Source organism: Henckelia pumila, chromosome 4 (assembly GCF_033568475.1).
Source record: "Henckelia pumila isolate YLH828 chromosome 4, ASM3356847v2, whole genome shotgun sequence".
In the NCBI taxonomy this organism is placed as follows: Eukaryota; Viridiplantae; Streptophyta; class Magnoliopsida; order Lamiales; family Gesneriaceae; genus Henckelia; species Henckelia pumila.
This window is the reverse complement of record NC_133123.1, coordinates 54,697,320-54,714,973: the sequence shown is the minus strand read 5'-3', so window position 1 is coordinate 54,714,973 and position 17,654 is coordinate 54,697,320. Positions and strand designations below refer to the sequence as shown.

General features: G+C 41.7%; 5 non-coding genes across 5 annotated transcripts; all 5 read right to left on the bottom strand.

The window, feature by feature from the left end:
- Positions 1-14,166: 14,166 nt before the first annotated feature.
- LOC140869253 (5S ribosomal RNA) lies at positions 14,167-14,285 on the bottom strand. Its single transcript, XR_012146636.1, has one exon. It is a non-coding gene; the product is annotated as a 5S ribosomal RNA (ribosomal RNA).
- A 900-nt stretch (positions 14,286-15,185) lies between these two features.
- On the bottom strand, positions 15,186-15,304 carry LOC140868295 (5S ribosomal RNA). The gene has a single exon (XR_012145719.1). It is a non-coding gene; the product is annotated as a 5S ribosomal RNA (ribosomal RNA).
- Positions 15,305-15,702: 398 nt separating this feature from the next.
- LOC140868766 (5S ribosomal RNA) lies at positions 15,703-15,821 on the bottom strand. The gene has a single exon (XR_012146167.1). It is a non-coding gene; the product is annotated as a 5S ribosomal RNA (ribosomal RNA).
- A 399-nt stretch (positions 15,822-16,220) lies between these two features.
- Positions 16,221-16,339, bottom strand: LOC140869330 (5S ribosomal RNA). Its single transcript, XR_012146709.1, has one exon. It is a non-coding gene; the product is annotated as a 5S ribosomal RNA (ribosomal RNA).
- Positions 16,340-16,738: 399 nt separating this feature from the next.
- On the bottom strand, positions 16,739-16,857 carry LOC140869679 (5S ribosomal RNA). The gene has a single exon (XR_012146799.1). It is a non-coding gene; the product is annotated as a 5S ribosomal RNA (ribosomal RNA).
- Between the last annotated feature and the right edge of the window lie 797 nt (positions 16,858-17,654).

Genomic DNA, 17,654 nt, shown 5'->3' with positions numbered 1-17,654 from the left:
AGTATGCTAGCACTAGGTGAAACGGCTACACCCAGGCCACGCACAATATAATCCACAAAACGTCTATCATCAAAAGGGCCGTCCTGCCCGCTGCTCAAATCAAGGATTCTGGATCAAGATGAATGCAATGCAAACATAACTCAATCAAATATATTCAATCAAAAGCAAATAACATGCAAGTATGTGATTCTTCGGAACACTCGAATCAAGTCGGATTCGAGTCACACGTTCCATTCCAATCTAAGTCATCTTATACCTCTTTCAAACGTCGATGCTCCAAACCTGGAAACAACAACAATACAAGAATTTCAAATCAAAATTCCATTCCAAAGAAAGTTCAACGATGAAGATAATTCAAGTCAACTTCCGAGGATGAGATCAACTCGATACCAAACCTCGATCAACTCTTCAACAATTCGAAAGCTGTCAATTCTGAACTCCGCTATCTTCAATCAATCTGTACGGATACAAACACAGTCCAATAACAATCCATCCAAACCAAAATAATCCCAAAACTCAACAAAACTTCAAAAATTCTTAAAATTCAAACCGGCGGCATAACGTCTAGAAATTCACCTAACCAAAAATGCAAACATCTAAATATCAATCCCAACAACCCATAACAACAATAATTCATCCAATCCAATCCAATTCCAACAAATCCAAAAATCCCATTTTCGAATTAAAGCCTAAAAATTAATAACAAATCCGAACGACGCTCTATTTCAAAACCGACAGAGAATAAACGATCAGAACTCTGCCAAAATCAACATACTCCAAATTCAATCGATTCTAACAACATCCGAAAAATAGAACGAATCTGATCGGAGAAATACTTACGATATAACGAAGATCTCTCAGCCGTGATCGCTAATCTGCCTTCAGAAATAATTTCCAATGGACGGATCGAGCTCGGGGGAGAAATCTAAAAGCTTGAAGAACTTGGGAATTGCTTCAATGGAGGGAGACGACTTGGAGGGGAAGGGAATGAGTGAAGAAAAGTCAATCTCATGCTTAAATATCTAACAAATCCCAAATTTGCATTTTAGTCCCTGAAAATTCCGAAATTTGCAAAAAGGACCCTGATCAAAATTAAGTCGGCTCTTGAACTCTGGAATCTCCGATTATCTCAAATAAAGTCAATTAAGATAAAATCGGGGCGTTACAATTCTCCCCCTCTAAGAAAAGATTTCGTCCTCGAAATTAACACGATTCCAACACGAACTGTGTCTCTCAACTTACTCCTTCAAGTCCATCAATCAAAAGTCGACTCATTCTCGTCAGAAAAATCTTCCTCTGCTTAGTCACAATTCGATTCATCTCTGGTTCCAAAACAGGTGACACAGAAAATCACCTCCAAACAACAGGGATCTTCATCTCTTCTTGTACAACTCTTGAAAAGTGCATTCAAGAATTCACCAAAAAGCTGTCGTTTTACAAAGTCTCCACAAGAATCTGGAGTCCTGCACACTAGTGCTAAGTCGAGCACTTCAACTCATGGCATAACGTCAAAAGTTCAACTCGTCTGCTCTGGCTGTCCATCGTTCTGAGGATATCAATTGAACTCAGATGAACTGGAATAACAAAACCTCTTCGGAGACTAATCCAGAAGAAAAGGTATAACAAAAATCTCTGTCTGAAATGACCAATCCGGCAGTCAAAACAATCTGACAAAATTCTGACAGAATATCCATCATCTGATCATGTATGAGAACCAATCCGTAGGGAATACAACAACAGAACAATAATCATCAATCATACACGGATAGCAACTCACTCAAACAAATCACAGAAGTCTTGCGACGTATTCCTCGAACGTAATCTCTATCCCTTTCTGATTTGGCTCAAAAGAAAAATTTCTGATAGGCCTCCTATCTGTTTCAAACTCTAATCAGAAGTGTAACAATCATCCATCAAAGAAAATACCAATAGTAGATAAAATAAGAACAGATGTTTCGGCTCAGAGCATCAGCTGCTGCATATAATTCCTCGAAAAAGATTTGCAGTCAGAATCTCAAATTATCTAATCCTCTTCTCTGTCTCCAAATCAGTTCCGTCTGCGAAAACAAATACTCCAACTCCTAAGATTAGAACATATCACGAAAATTTCCTCATAAGACAATAGATAACAGATCTTATAATCAATAAAATCGATGCGAGCTCAAAGTCCAGATTCAGACATTGAGTCTCGAGCGTATTCAGCTGTCTCGATGGCTAGAATAGAGCGGAATTCCTCTGAATAAGAATACATCCAAAATCTCGATAAGAAGAAAACCAAGTACTGAAAGATCATCAGTAACAGAAAGGATTAAGAAGCCCTAAAGCGCTGATCAATCTCTTCTGCAATCAATAAGAACTGGTATCATAAGATGAAGTCCAAACAAAAGAACATACTCTGCGAAGTAATCAGCTTCACCAACGATAAGAATTCCTCGAAGAATCAGGGATAAAATTCTTAAATCTTCCAATCTCAGATAAGGACGTCGATCTAGACCATAAAAATCGAGGAAGACAATTCGATTCAAACAGAATTCAGACATCGACGAATAACATACAATTGATCGGTACAAAAAGCTACTTCACGTTGCTCAAAAGCTCGGAAAGATCAGTACAATTCTGTAATAAACGGTTCATCTAAAGAATAATATCAAAGAAATCCTTGAATCAAAAATTCTTACCAGAGGAACAATTCAACGGATAATAAAATCCAAATTCGAAAGCCTAAGTATTATACGGCCTAGTTCAATCTTATTCCCAATCAAAATCCAGAGTTGAGACTAAAGAACCCAAAAGCTCAACAAGAAGGGAATTCATCATCTAGATTCCTCAAAATAAGGGAACTCACCCAAAATCCATCAGTCATAATTGTAGTCCAAATAATCCCATGTCTGATCGATCTCTACTAACCAGCTTTCACATCTCGCGGTATTCTCATTACTTTTCAGAGTCGGTGATTAAAACGACTGAAATCTCATCAATAATTCTTCAATTAGTGCCGTTCTATTCCTGTTCAATATACATCCAGAACAAATATCTCATACTCAAACGAGTTAGGACACAATTACCTCGATTTTCCACCATTTGGTGTCCAAAAACCTCTATTCTGCTTGCTCAAGCAATAGGAATTCGGATCCGAATGAAATACAGTTCATATCTCAAATAAGTCATGCTTAACAATTTAAATCACAAAATTATGTAATCCAAATAATTCTCCAACAATAAAGCATGCTCGCATTGTATTTAATAAATCAATTAAATAACTCAAACACATGCAAGAAACCAATTCAAGCGGACTCAATCTACCCGCTCACTCTAGTTCAGTCCAAGAATCTTATCGCTCTGATACCACTTATGTGAGACCTCGGTTCTAAACAACTAATCTCGGATTAGACAAAAATTAAGCAAACAAGATCCAAGACTAAAAGAAAGAAATATTTTTTTTTTAAAAGGGGGTGCGCCCGGGCGGCTAAAAACTGCAGCCCGGGCGCCTCCAAAAACAGCAACCTATTGTTTGGCTCGAAGGGGTGTGCGCCCGGGCTACTAAAAACTGCAGCCCGGGCGCCCCCTGCTGCAGAACAAGGAAACAACAGAAAACAAGGAGGCTCGACTCCAACACTTTCAAAACGAAATCATGCATTACAACGCAACTCAAAACGTTAATACCCATGCATAATCCAATACAGAGTAGTTCTAAAGTTATACAATCTCAAACTAATAGAACATGCTTCAATCTAGCTTATTCAATGCAATACAATACAAGTTCGAATATGATCTAAGTTCGATTACATATTCGACTTCTAAAACAACAAGGCCTCACTCTATCAACTCGACCATCTATCCATGCGATCTCTGACTCGGTCCTGCCCCACCTGTTGCCAAGTACACATACAAACAAAGACAACAGCCGGATAATCCGGTGAGAATAATATTCCCAGTAAAAGAGACAACCATGCAATATCAAATAAGTATCTCAAAACGAAATACATCAACTTCCAGCTATTCACATATCAACCATGCAATTCCAAGAGAATTCAAAATGAAATGCATGTCTTTAAATCTGGGATTATCAAGTCGGATAATCAAAAGAGTTGCTGCTTTTGCTTTGGGATCCCGAGGACGAGATCACGTAAACAACTCACCGACTCTCCCGATCGAGGTGGTGCTACGTATCTCCATCCTCTAGACTTTGGTGCAACTATAAGGAGTATGCTAGCACTAGGTGAAATGGCTACACCCAGGCCACTCACAATATAATCCCCAAAACGTCTATCATCAAAAGGGCCGTCCTGCCCGCTGCTCAAATCAAGGATTCTGGCTCAAGATGAATGCAATGCAAACATAACTCAATCAACTATATTAAATCAAAAGCAAATAACATGCAAGTATGTGATTCTTCGGAACATTCGAATCAAGTCGGATTCGAGTCACACGTTCCATTTTAATCTAAGTCATCTTATACCTCTTTCAAACGTCGATTCTCCAAACCTGGAAATAACAACAATACAAGAATTCCATTCCAAACAAAGTTCAACAATGAATATAATTCAAGTCAACTTCCGAGGATGAGATCAACTCGATACCAAACATCGATTGTAGTACCCCGTAACCGAAATTGGTAATTAAGAGATTAATTATGTTAATTAAACCAATTTGGTATCTGAAGGATCGGAAGCCCCGAAGGTGAGATCGGAAGCTCCGATCAGGATCGGAAGCTTCGATGCAGGATCGGAAGCTCCGATCGATATTACGTCATGCATGATGTGTGGCAGGATCGAAAACTCCGATCGGGATCGAAAGCTCCAATCGCCCTATCCAAAGTCAACTAGTAAGATTTTGACATGTGGCAGATAAGGATGTTCGGAAGCTTCGATGGCAGGATCGGACGTTCCGATCAAGGATCGGAAGATCCGATCGAGGATCGGAGGTTCCGATAGAGGATCGGAGGTTCCGATCGATGCCTATAAATATAATTTCCAAGGCATTCATTTCTTGCCAATTCCGAATTCTCTCCTTCGCCCTCGTGGCTCTATTTTAGGGCTTTGGGTACTCTTATTTTAGAGTTGGAGTAGGGAACATATTTTAGTATAGTCAGATAGTGTCTAACATAGTAGCGGAGCAGCGCTCGTGTTGTAGAGCCGTGTTCGAGGCTGTGGATTCGTAGCAGGGGAGTGCCCTAGTTGCGGGATAGTCGCTATCAGTGGGCTGACGATGGACGCAGGTATAGCTATGGTCTCCTTAAATTATTTAGGAGTATGCAATAGCTTAGTTAAGGCTTTTAGCGCTTATTGAATGATGCATGGGTGTTTGCATTGTAGACTTGATGATAGGCTTGGAACCTAGAGTGGGACTACTAGGACTGCCTTAGAAAGGTACGTAAGTACTGACTGAGATTGCCAGCGGATATGCATGCTTATATGTTGCATTAATGTGTTTGCATGTTATTATTGTTATGCGGCATGTGCATATCATCTTGTTCCTGTACATCTGTATATCTTTCGAGATGAGCCAGTTAGGGTTGCTCAGCCCTGTTAGGACGTTTGATATCGAGTACCCTTAGGTACTGATACCTCGAGGACTCCGCGGTCTGCGTCCGGGATTCAGGAATGAGTGGTCGCACACTGTGGTTAGCTACCCCGATGTGACGAGCTTATATCCCAGGCGCCAGTTTGAGCAGTTTGTATACAGTTATCCCAGATATGGATACCCGGTCATTTGCATGCATCATATTTATATGTTTATCCGTGCTTTCGTATTGAGCTTAGAGCTCACGTCCAGTATTTTCTGTGTATCTGGATACCCTATTCGATGGGGCAGGTATAGGTGCAGGATTGAGCACCAGGAGCCTGGAGTATCTAGTGACCTTGAAGACAGCAGGATTAGCCGTAGGTTTTATTTAAAGTAATTCTATTGGGTTGTATAAATCGAGTTTGATTAGCCGGTTGTATTCTGCCGGTCTACTTGTATTTAGTCTTCCGCAGCAATTTGATTTAATGCATGCTCAGTTATGCTCTTAACTCTGATTAGGTAGTGGATCCGGGTCGGGTCGCTACATTTATGGTATCAGAGCACTGCATGCAAGGGACTTAGGAAATTGATAATAAGACTTCTTGATTATCCTTGTAGGATTGATTGAGGCTAGCGAAAGAAGATTTGGTTCTTCATTGCCAAGGTTTGCGGCAGAAGTTTTTACTATAAGGAATGCAACAGTGATGAGAACTCCAGTAGTAGCATATCGATAGATAGACTGACTGCTGTGGACGATTCATCATTCGATGCATTGGGATGTTGATCGAAGAACATATGGATTCCAGCCAGGGAAGACTGGAAGAGAAGATTGTTTATATCTCGTCAGATACCTCTGAGGGCTTTTTGGAACGAATGGTGTTTAGTAATCCATGTGGTTCCAGTTCTTGAAGATTCTCCACTCGTAGCTGGAGAGATTGTCAGATAGACCTTTATCAGGGAATGCCTTGAGTGCCTAAAACATGATAGGTTTCGAGAGTGAGGTCTTTAACCTCGTGCAGAACATGGTTTTGCCGGTATGCTTGCATCGATGCTTTTGGTAGGCATACGGAATACTTCATGTTCAAAAGCATGATTTAGATACAAGAAGAACGCTGATGGTAGATCGTGAGCAGAAGAAGTCGACTGACATGCACTGACGCAGAGCATAGCTGGTTAGCTATCACGTGCCATTTCTCCGGAGTTCTTCGCTGGAGGACATGTAGAGAGACATGGACGGAAGTATGCTTGTATCGATGCGTGTGTCGATTGGAAGCTTCATGCTCAAGAAGTGAAGACAAGTTCGACGATTTTAAATACTGTATTGATGTATTTGTAAACAGTATTTCATTTGTAATGAATCATCAGAAATTGGTTGTATCAGTTCAAGTTATTGGATGTACATTTTGTTGTATTTTGAAATACTGTATGTATTACATGGGATTGTAATAAAGGAAATTGTACATAACTTGAAGTAATGAAACATGTTCAAAGATTCGTGTTTGATTACAAGTAATTTTACTAAGTTTGGCTTGGAATTAGTTGACTAGGATAGCTCATGGATTTTGAGTAAGTCAACGGTAACAGATTGACATGGGTTAGTCTAGGTGTCTTCCTAGGGCTGACCTAATTAGTCGTTTGACTGAGTTAGTGCCATTGATGAGGTAATTCATCTGGGAGCATGGAAATATCGATCTTGTTTGGAATATTGAGTTTTTGTTCTAAGTTGTTTCCTTAGGACGGTAGTCTGATTGACCTGCATAGGTTGAGACTTCGTGATGATGGGATTTCATCGGGATACCAAGTTAGGTATATGCCGAGAGTTGTGGACTATGACCATGACTAGACATGATGGAGCGCGACCCTATGCCAGTGTTACTCTAGGAGTCTTTCGTACTTCGGAGAATGCCTGGAAGCCTTCGTGCTTCAGGATTTGGCGGTGGGAAGGCTACTTAGCCTAGAGTTTTGGTAACAGTCACGACGGGGTATGACATTTGATTGGATGCCTGGTTAGGTGTCAGCGGTTTAGATATCGTCTGACTGTCGTCAGAGATATTGGGTTGCAACTTTGTCACAAGGACCAGTCTTGGAGGGATTTTCCTTGACGAGTACGTACTCTGAACAGATAGTTTTAGTCTATTGGATACTGCTAGACTAGTGGATCTAGTCGGGGTTTGGATGCTCTTGTGATAGGGGCTATCCAGGAGTTTTAATTTGTGAAATTCCTGAAACATTGACTCGGGGATGAGTAGTTTTCAGCATTAATGGTTTCCTTCAGTGATAGATTATATCCGATGCTAAGGATTGTACATGACTATTTGAGGCGTGAGGATAGCGTGATTTATGCCAGTGTACACTTGGTGGTGATTTCAGGTGGGACACCGCGGCAAGTAACCTCAGTCTCGATTTTTTGCAGTCTTAGAAAGAGATATAGTTATCAGGAGCAAGTTTAGCGACAGTTGGTAGTGAGTCAGTATCAATACGAGATTGGTACTGGTGACTACTAATAGCTATTGTCTGACTTTGTCAGAGATAGGTGAGTTGAATCAGCTGTGATTCTTTTTATTCCAAATATTTGGGATATGCGGACGTAAGGCCGTAAGATCATGATTATTGATCGAGCCATGTGAGATTTCAAATGACCAAGACCTGGCGGATGGTTGCCATAATTTGGTTAGTACTGACGAGTTGTGTGATAGTCACAACTTATCGACGAGGTCGATTGGTTGAGATTTTCGGAGTGCAGTCGTTTGGACTTTCAAGTTCGATAGATCACGGGAGGTGATTGCATGTTTTGACTTTGGTAAGTCATGGCTAGTTCGATAACTCGGGTAAAGTTATCAGTGGTAAAAGAAGACATAATTGATCTGAACATTGCTTGGTATTAGCAATGGTTGAACCAGTTTTGGAAATAGAATTGTTCCATGCTATTGGATTACAGTTTTGGGAACTGTTAGCCGAATACTTGTTTAGGCATTTCCAGCAGTTTTCTCGGAGGATTTTCGTTAAATTGTGATTCGACGAGTGTTGCGGAATTCAATGAGCATTAGCAGGCCGATATCAGTTGTTTGTTCGTGGGATAATACGACAGCTGAGACTGTGTTCAGAGTCTAGTGAGATTGTTGTCGGTGATTTCCCAGTACGTTCTGATGTGCTATGCCATTGAGGTGTTGGGATCGACCGAGATCTATCGGGTAAATTCGTTGGTTTACCGCATGTGTCATGGATTGCACGAAGGGTTGAGGTGAACTAGTTTTGTTCATCTTGGTAACAAGTCAAGTGTGACTTGGGATTGTTATCTATGATTGGATAACCAGTTTTGCGAATTCAATTGATATCTCGAGTGATGAGATAGTGGTGATCTCTAATCTAGAATACTAATGTAGTAGATGTTGCGGTCCCATCTATGTGTTCAGCATTATAGCGGTGACATTCTTTGAGAATATTAGTCAGCATCAAAGAAAATAAGTACGGTATGTAAGTCTGTCGATGCTAGGAACTTTCGGGATTTGTTGTTATCTGTGGCAGGACGTCAAGTGTGAATCGATTGGCTAACACTTGCGGTCACCTCTGGGATTTGATGTCAGTGTTAGACCAGTGGAGATACAGGTTGGTTGTATCTGGTCTTCTCGTTAGTACGAACTGATTCTAGCAAGAGGGATAGTCGGTATCAAGTGGTATACTTGACGAGAAACTATCACTGCTAAGGTTCGTAGGAACAGTGGGTATTCGAAGAGCAGTCGAGAGAACTCTATTGATCGTAAGGCTCGGTTATACATCCAAAAGATCGCTCTACTTCATGGATGCCAGTGGGCATTGTCAGCGATCGAGACCCAGGTTTACTTCCATATTCTGGGGGAGTGTCCAGCGTGCTACGAGCACTACTTTCAGTTTAAATACTGAATATCATCCAGAGATAGATGGTCAGATGGAGAGCGCTATCCATACCTTGGAGGACATGTTTTGGGCGTGTACTATGGATTTTTGGTTCAGTTTAGCCAGATCAGTTGTCATTGATTAAGTTCGTGTACAACAATAGGTACCATCATAGCATTGGGAGGACACCTATTGAGGCATTGTACGGGCGACTTTTCATACTCCATTCTTCTAGAAAAAAGTGGGGGAGACAGTATTTCTGAGAATGTCACTTTTTCGTAAGATTCTCAGATTTAGTCTTAAAGGCAAGTTGTCTTCCAGGTTTATCGGTCCGTTTGAGATCTTGGAGAACATTGGCGATTTCGCTTATCGACTAGCTTTGCCACCGCATCTTTCCAGTATTCACGACGTGTTCCATGTATCACTGTTGCGATGGTATGTGGCGGATGAGTCTCATATTTTGCAGCGGTCTGAGGTTCAAGTGAGCAAGGATTTGACCTATGCTGAGAAACCTATTCGTATCCTTGATTATAAGGATAAGGTTTTACGGAACAAAGTCATTCCTTTGGTTTTAGTTCAGTGGCAGTGCCAAGGCACTGAGGAAGCTACTTGGGAGCTTGAAGAAAGGATGTGTGAAGACCATCCTGAGTTGTTTTGATTTCAGTTTTGAGTTGTATTCGGTTGTAACGTTTGATTTGAATAAGGAATGTTTCTGTATCTTGTATTGCATTCGGTACTTAAGATCTATTTTCGAGGACGAAATATCTTAAGTGGGGGAGAATGTAGTACCTCGTAACCGAAATTGGTAATTAAGAGATTAATTATGTTAATTAAACCAATTTGGTATCTGAAGGATCGGAAGCCCCGAAGGTGAGATCGGAAGCTCCGATCGATATTACATCATGCATGACGTGTGGCAGGATCGGAAACTCCGATCGGGATCGAAAGCTCCGATCGCCCTATCCGAAGTTAACCAGTAAGATTTTGACATGTGGCAGATAAAGATGTTCGGAAGCTCCGATGGCAGGATCGGACGTTCCGATCAAGGATCGGAAGTTCCGATCGAGGATCGGAGGTTCCGATCGATGCCTATAAATATAAGGTCCGAGGAATTCATTTTTGCCAATTCCGAATTCTCTCCTTCGCCCTTGTGGCTCTATTTTAGGGCTTTGGGTACTCTTATTTTAGAGTTGGAGTAGGGAACATATTTTAGTATAGTCAGACAGTGTCTGACATAGTAGCAGAGCAGCGCTCTTGTTGTAGAGTCGCGTTCGAGGCTGTGGATTCGCAGCAGGGGAGTGCCCTAGTTGCGGGATAGTCGCCATCAGTGGGCTGACGACGGACGCAGGTATAGCTATGGCCTCCTTAAATTATTTAGGAGTATGCAATAGCTTAGTTAAGGCTTTTAGCGCTTATTGAATGATGCATGGGTGTTTGCATTGTAGACTTGATGATAGGCTTGGAACCTAGAGTGGGACTACTAGGACTGCCTTAGAAAGGTACGTAAGTACTGACTGAGATTGCCAGCGGATATGCATGCTTATATGTTGCATTTATGTGTTTGCATGTTATTATTGTTATGCGGCATGTGCATATCATCTTGTGCCTGTACATCTGTATATCTTTCGAGATGAGACAGTTAGGGTTGCTCAGCCCTGTTAGGACGTTTGATATCGAGTACCCTTAGGTACTGATACCTCGATGACTCCGCGGTCCGCGTCCGGGATTCGGGAATGAGTGGTCGCACACAGTGGTTAGCTACCCCGATGTGACGAGCTTATATCCTAGGCACCAGTTTGAGCAGTTTGTATACAGTTATCCCAGATATGGATACCCGGTCATTTGCATGCATCATATTTGTATGTTTATCCATGCTTTTGTATTGAGCTTAGAGCTCACGTCCAGTATTTTCTGTGTATCTGGATACCCTATTCGATGGGGCAGGTATAGGTGCAGGATTGAGCACCAGGAGCCTGGAGTAGCCAGTGACCTTGAAGACAGCAGGATTAGCTGTAGGTTTTATTTAAAGTAATTCAATTGGGTTGTATAAATCGAGTTTGATTAGCCGGTTGTATTCTGCCGGTCTACTTCTATTTATTCTTTCGCAGCAATTTGATTTAATGCATGCTCAATTATGCTCTTAACTCTGATTAGGTAGTGGATCCGGGTCGGGTCGCTACATCGATCAACTCTTCAACGATTCGAAAGCTGTCAATTCTGAACTCTGCTATCTTCAATCAATCTGTACGGATACAAATATAGTCCAATAACAATCCATCCAAACCAAAATAATCCCAAAACTCAACAAAACATCCAAAATTCTTAAAATTCAAACCGGCGGCATAACGGCTAGAAATTCACCTAACCAAAAATGCAAACATCTAAATATCAATCCCAACAACCCATAACAACAATAATTCATCCAATCCAATCCAATTCCAACAAATCCAAAAATCCCATTTTCGAATTAAAGCCTAAAAATTAATAACAAATCCGAACGACGCTCTATTTCAAAACCGACAGAGAATAAATGATCAGAACTCTGCCAAGATCAACATACTCCAAATTCAATCGATTCTAACAACATCCGAAAAATAGAACGAATCTGATCGAAGAAATACTTACGATATAACGAATCTCTCTCAGCCGTGATCGCTAATCTACCCTCAGAAATAATTTCCAACGGACGGATCGAGCTCGGGGGAGAAATCTAAAAGCTTGAAGAACTTGGGAATCGCTTCAATGGAGGGAGACGACTTGGAGGGGAAGGGAATGAGTGAATAAAAGTCAATCTCATGCTTAAATATCTAACAAATCCCAAATTTGCATTTTAGTCCCTGAAAATTCCGAAATTTGCAAAAAGGACCTCGATCAAAAGTAAGTCGGCTCTTGAACACTGGAATCTCCGATTATCTCAAATAAAGTTAATTAAGATAAAATCGGGCGTTACACATACAATGCAATGCATGTCTTTAAAACTCTGGGATTATCAAGTCTGGATAATCACGAGGTAAAGGTTCTCTTCTCTTATTTGGGATCCCGAGGATAAAATATCACCAACTCACCGAATCTCCCGATCGAGGTGGATAGTGAATATTTTATTCCTCTAGACTCTGGGCACCTATAGAGAGTGTTTCTCGACAATTGGTAAAAATCTGCTAACCAATGTCACTCAACTATAGTCCATAGTACTTCTAACTCTTCTGGGCTTCTCTTGCCCGTAAAACCAAGGTAATTGGCTTAATATGAATGCAATGCAAGTCAAAACTCATTCAAGTAAAACAAATATCATATAATTCAAGTAGCATGCAAGTATGTGATTTCTTTTGGGCCCTCGAATTAATTCAAATTCGAGCTAATCGTCTCATTCATTCCATTGTCGTCTTCTTACCTTTCCAAGTTCGTCGATGATTCAAATCTAAAAATAACAACGAACTCAATCAATATCGAATTGAATCAAAACAAGCCAAGCAAGAAGTTAAATACTATACCGTCTTCAATTCTCGAGACGATTCAACTCCCAAGTTCGATCCAAACCCGAATCTTTCAACTCAAATCTGAAATGTTAAACATACGGATTCGATATCAATCTACTAATTCAAACAAACCCGGAAATCAAACTGAATAAACAACCGATAATCCAAAACTCGATTTCGACGGCATAATGGCTATAAACGGTCAAACCAAAAATCATCAACATCAATATTCCTCCTCAATAAAACACAAACCAACTCATACCATCTTCCAATCCCATAAACAACCAAAATCCAAACAAAACCCAAGACTCATTTTCGAAATTAACCTCCAAAAATCATATAAAATCAAAACTTCGTTCTTTTTCTGAACCGACTTCGAATACATGATCTATGCTAGCTCATGAACAACATACTCGAACATTATCAAATTCTGACAACCCAACAAAAATCAAAGTTCATGGATCGTAGCAAAACTTACGTCCAAACGAAGCCTTCGTTGCGGTGATCGAGAATCTCAACTCGAATCTGAAATTTGACGGTCGGATTGAGCGAATCGGACGGAAGGAGAAGCTTGGAGAATCGTTCATGGCTTCTCTCGGTTATAGGCGTGATGGAGGGAGAGGAAAGGAGAGAGGAGTGAAGGGATGGTGATGGGTAGATATTATATATAACAATTAATATAATAATCTCCACTGACTAGTCAACCGGTATAATTGCAATTCGGTCCCTGAAACTCCAAATTAAATCGACTGAATCCCAGCTCAATCAATCTTCATTAATTCCAAAATAAATAATAATCAACTCTGCTAAACTCGAAATAATTAATTTCAGGGTCTTACAGATCTCGCCCAAGCACGCTTAACTTCGGAGTTCTGATGGGATCCGGTGCATTAGTGTTGGTATGATCGTACCCAACAGTGAATGAATTATTTGTTGTTTTGTCTCTCGAATTGGGATCGGAGGAACAGACGCTGCACTTTCAAACGGACATAACTTTCGATCGGCTGAGAGTTACGGGAGCTTCACCCTGCTCACGCGAAGCTCGTCTCGATACCTATAGTGCGCATCTCGGTCTAAGAGACGAAGACGCACAAATTCCAACCCGTAGATTGTCTTTCGGGTAATTTTTCCCATAGGGCACGCTGGGACCCACCGAAGCGGCCCGCGTCACCCACATCGCGCGTCCACGTCGTGCGATTCATTCTATTGCATCTTTTCTATTCGTGGATTGGACTGAAAGAGTCGGAAATAGGACGACGAGGAATCGGAGGAACAATAAGTACGAGTAATAAAAAAAGAAATTAATGAAAAAGGGGTGCAACACGAGGACTTCCCAGGGGGTTACCCACCCTAGTACTGCTCTCGCACAAGCACGCTTAACTTCGGAGTTTTGAAGGGATCCGATGCATTAGTGCTGGTATGATTGCATTCAACTGTGAATTAATTCTTTATTGTTTTGTCTCTTGAATTGTGAATCGGAGGAACAGGCGCTGCCCTTTCAAACGGACATAAATTTTGATCGGCTGAGAGTTACGGGAGCTTCAGCCTGCTCACGCGAAGCTCGTCTTGATACATATAGCGCGCATCTTGGTCTAAGAGACGGAGACGTACAAAATCCAACCCAAGAGATGGTATTTCGGGTCATTTTTCCCGTAGGGAGCGCTGGGACCCACCGAAGCGGCCCGAGTCACCCAAATCGCACGTCCACATCGTGTGATTCAGTCTATTGCATATTTTCTATCCGCAGATTGGACTGAAAGAGTCGGGAATAGGATGGCGAGGAATCGGAGGAACAAGAAATACGAGTAATAAGAAAAGAAATAAATGAAAAATGGGTGCAACACGAGGACTGCCCAAGGGTTCACCCATCCTAGTACTACACTCGCCCAAACACGCTTAAGTTCGGAGTTCTTATGGGATCCGATGCACCCAACAGTGAATGAATTCTTTATTGCTTTGTTTCTCGAATTGCGGATTGGAGGAAAAAGCGCTGCACTTTCAAACACACATAACTTTCGATCGGCTGAGAGTTACGGGAGCTTCATCCTGCTCACGCGAAGCTCATCTCGATACCTACAGTACGCATCTCAGTCAAAGAGACGGAGACGCACAAATTTCAACCTGGAGATGGTCTTTTTTGGTCATTTTTCCCGTATGGCCCGCTGGGACCCACCGAAGCGGCCCGCATCACCTAGATCGCACGTCCACGTCGTGTGATTCAGTCTATTGCATCTTTTATATTTGAGGATTGGACTGTAAGAGTCGGGAATAGGACGGCGAGGAATCGGAGGAACAAGAAGTATGAGTAATAAAAAAGAAATTAACGAAAAAGGGGTGCAACACGAGGACTTCCCAGGGGGTCACCCATTCTAGTACTGTTCTCGCCCAAGCATGCTTAACTTCGGAGTTCTGATAGGATCTGGTGCATTAGTGCGGGTATGATTGCACCCAACACTGAATGAATTCTTTGTTGTTTTGTGTCTCGAATTGCGGATCATAGGAACAGACGCTGCACTTTCAAACAGACATAACTTTCGATCGACTGAGAGTTACGGGAGCTTCAACCTGCTCACGCGAAGCTCGTCTCGATACCTATAGCGCGCATCGCTGTTTAAGAGATGGAGACACACAAATTCCAACCCAGAGATGGTCTTTCGGGTCGTTTTTCCCCTAGGACATGCTGGGACCCACCAAAGCAGCCCGCATCACCCAGATCGCACGTCCACGTCGTGTGATTCAGTCTATTGCATCTTTTCTATCCGAGGATTGGACTATAAGAGTTAGGAATAGGATGGCGAGGAATCGGAGGAACAACAAATATGAGTAATAAAAAAAATTAATGAAAAAAGGGGTGCAGCACGAGGACTTCCCTGGGGGTCACCCATCCTAATACTACTCTCGCCCAAGCATGCTTAACTTCGAAGTTCTGATGGGATCTGGTGTATTAGTGTTGGTATGACCACACCCAACAGTGAATGAATTCTTTGTTGTTTTGTCTCTCGAATTGCGGATCAGAGAAACAGGCGCTGCACTTTCAACCAGACATAACTTTCGATCGGCTGAGAGTTACGAGAGTTTCAGCCTGCTAACGCGAAGCTCGTCTCGATACCTACAGCGCGCATCTCGGTCTAAGAGACGGAGACGCTCAAATTCCAACACGGAGATGGTCTTTCGGGTCGTTTTTCCCGTAGGGCATGCTGGGACCCACCGAAGCGGCCCGCGTCACCCAGATCACATGTCTACGTCGTGTGATTTAGTCTATTTCATCTTTTCTATCCGAGGATTGGACTGAAAGAGTTGGTAATAGGACGGCGAGGAATCGGTGGAACAAGAAGTACGTGTAATAAAAAAATAAATAATGAAAAAGGGGTGCAATACGATGACTTCCCAAGGGGTCAGCCATTCTAGTACTGCTCTCGCCCAAACACGCTTAACTTCGGAATTCTGATGGGATCCGATGCATTAGTACTAGTATGATTGCACCCAACAGTGAATGAATTCTTTATTGTTTTGTCTCTCGAATTGCGGATCGGAGGAACAGGCGCTGCACTTTCAAACGGACATAACTTTTGATCGGCCGAGAGTTACTGGAGCTTCTGCCTGCTCACGCGAAGATCGTCTCGATACCTATAGCTCACATCTCGGTCTAAGAGACGGAGAAGCTCAAATTCCAACCCAGAGACGGTCTTTTGGGTTGTTTTTCCCGTAGGGCGCGCTAGGACCCACCGAAGCGGCCCGCGTCACCCAAATCACACGTCCACGTCATGTGATTCAGTCAATTGCATCTTTTCTATCTGAGGATTGGACTGTAAGAGTCGGGAATAGGACGGCGAGGAATCGGAGGAACAAGAAATACGAGTAATAAAAAAAGAAATTAATGAAAAAGGATGCAACACGAGGACTTCCCAAGGGGTCACCCATCCTAGTACTGCTCTCGCCCAAGCACGCTTAACTTCGGAGTTCTGATGGGATCCGGTGCATTAGTGCTGGTATGATCGTACCCAACAGTGAATGAATTCTTTGTTGTTTTTGTAGGAAAACTGGCGGTCAGATCAATCACGATTGATACCCGGTGCAGCGGAAGTTTAAAATTTTTTATCATGGAACAATTCCATGATGTGGGTATCAACCATTCAACGATTAAATTATATTGTGTGTGTAAAATTCAAATAACAATTAATTAAATTTTACCTTCAATCTCGAAGCGAGATTAATGGACACCACACAGATTTCTCTGCGCTTCTTGTATCTCCCAGGAACTGATGAACTCCTTCAATCAGGTCCACGAATGGGGTTTAAATCCCTCTGATAGATTGCACTAGAAAATCTATCAGAAGTTTTCTGCGAAGAGATTAAACGAATCTGATTCGTTATTCCTGACTGCGATTCAAAATCACAGACCGAAATTTTCTCTGACAGAGTGGGAGTGTTCGGCCGAAACTTTATGAGAGAGGGGCTAGGGTTCGAAATTTTTGCTCTAAAAAATAATGACCTGTTGTGTCAAATTTCTGTACTGCAATAACTTATTTATAATGCAGGCCACTAACACCTTAGGGCCCATTAGTCATAAGTTAAGGCCCGACAAGCAAAGCCCGCATGTTCAGAAATTAATATAAAATTCATCGTGACTCCGATTGATAAACCGATTTTACCAATGTGCACAGAAACCATTTCTGCACATTTTAAAGTCAAGATAAATTTTCCTGAATCCGAATTCAGTGGTTTCCAAAAATGTACATCCCTATGTCATTTTAGGAAATCCTACTCCCTTACTCTTATTTAAGAAGTCCAACTTCTTTA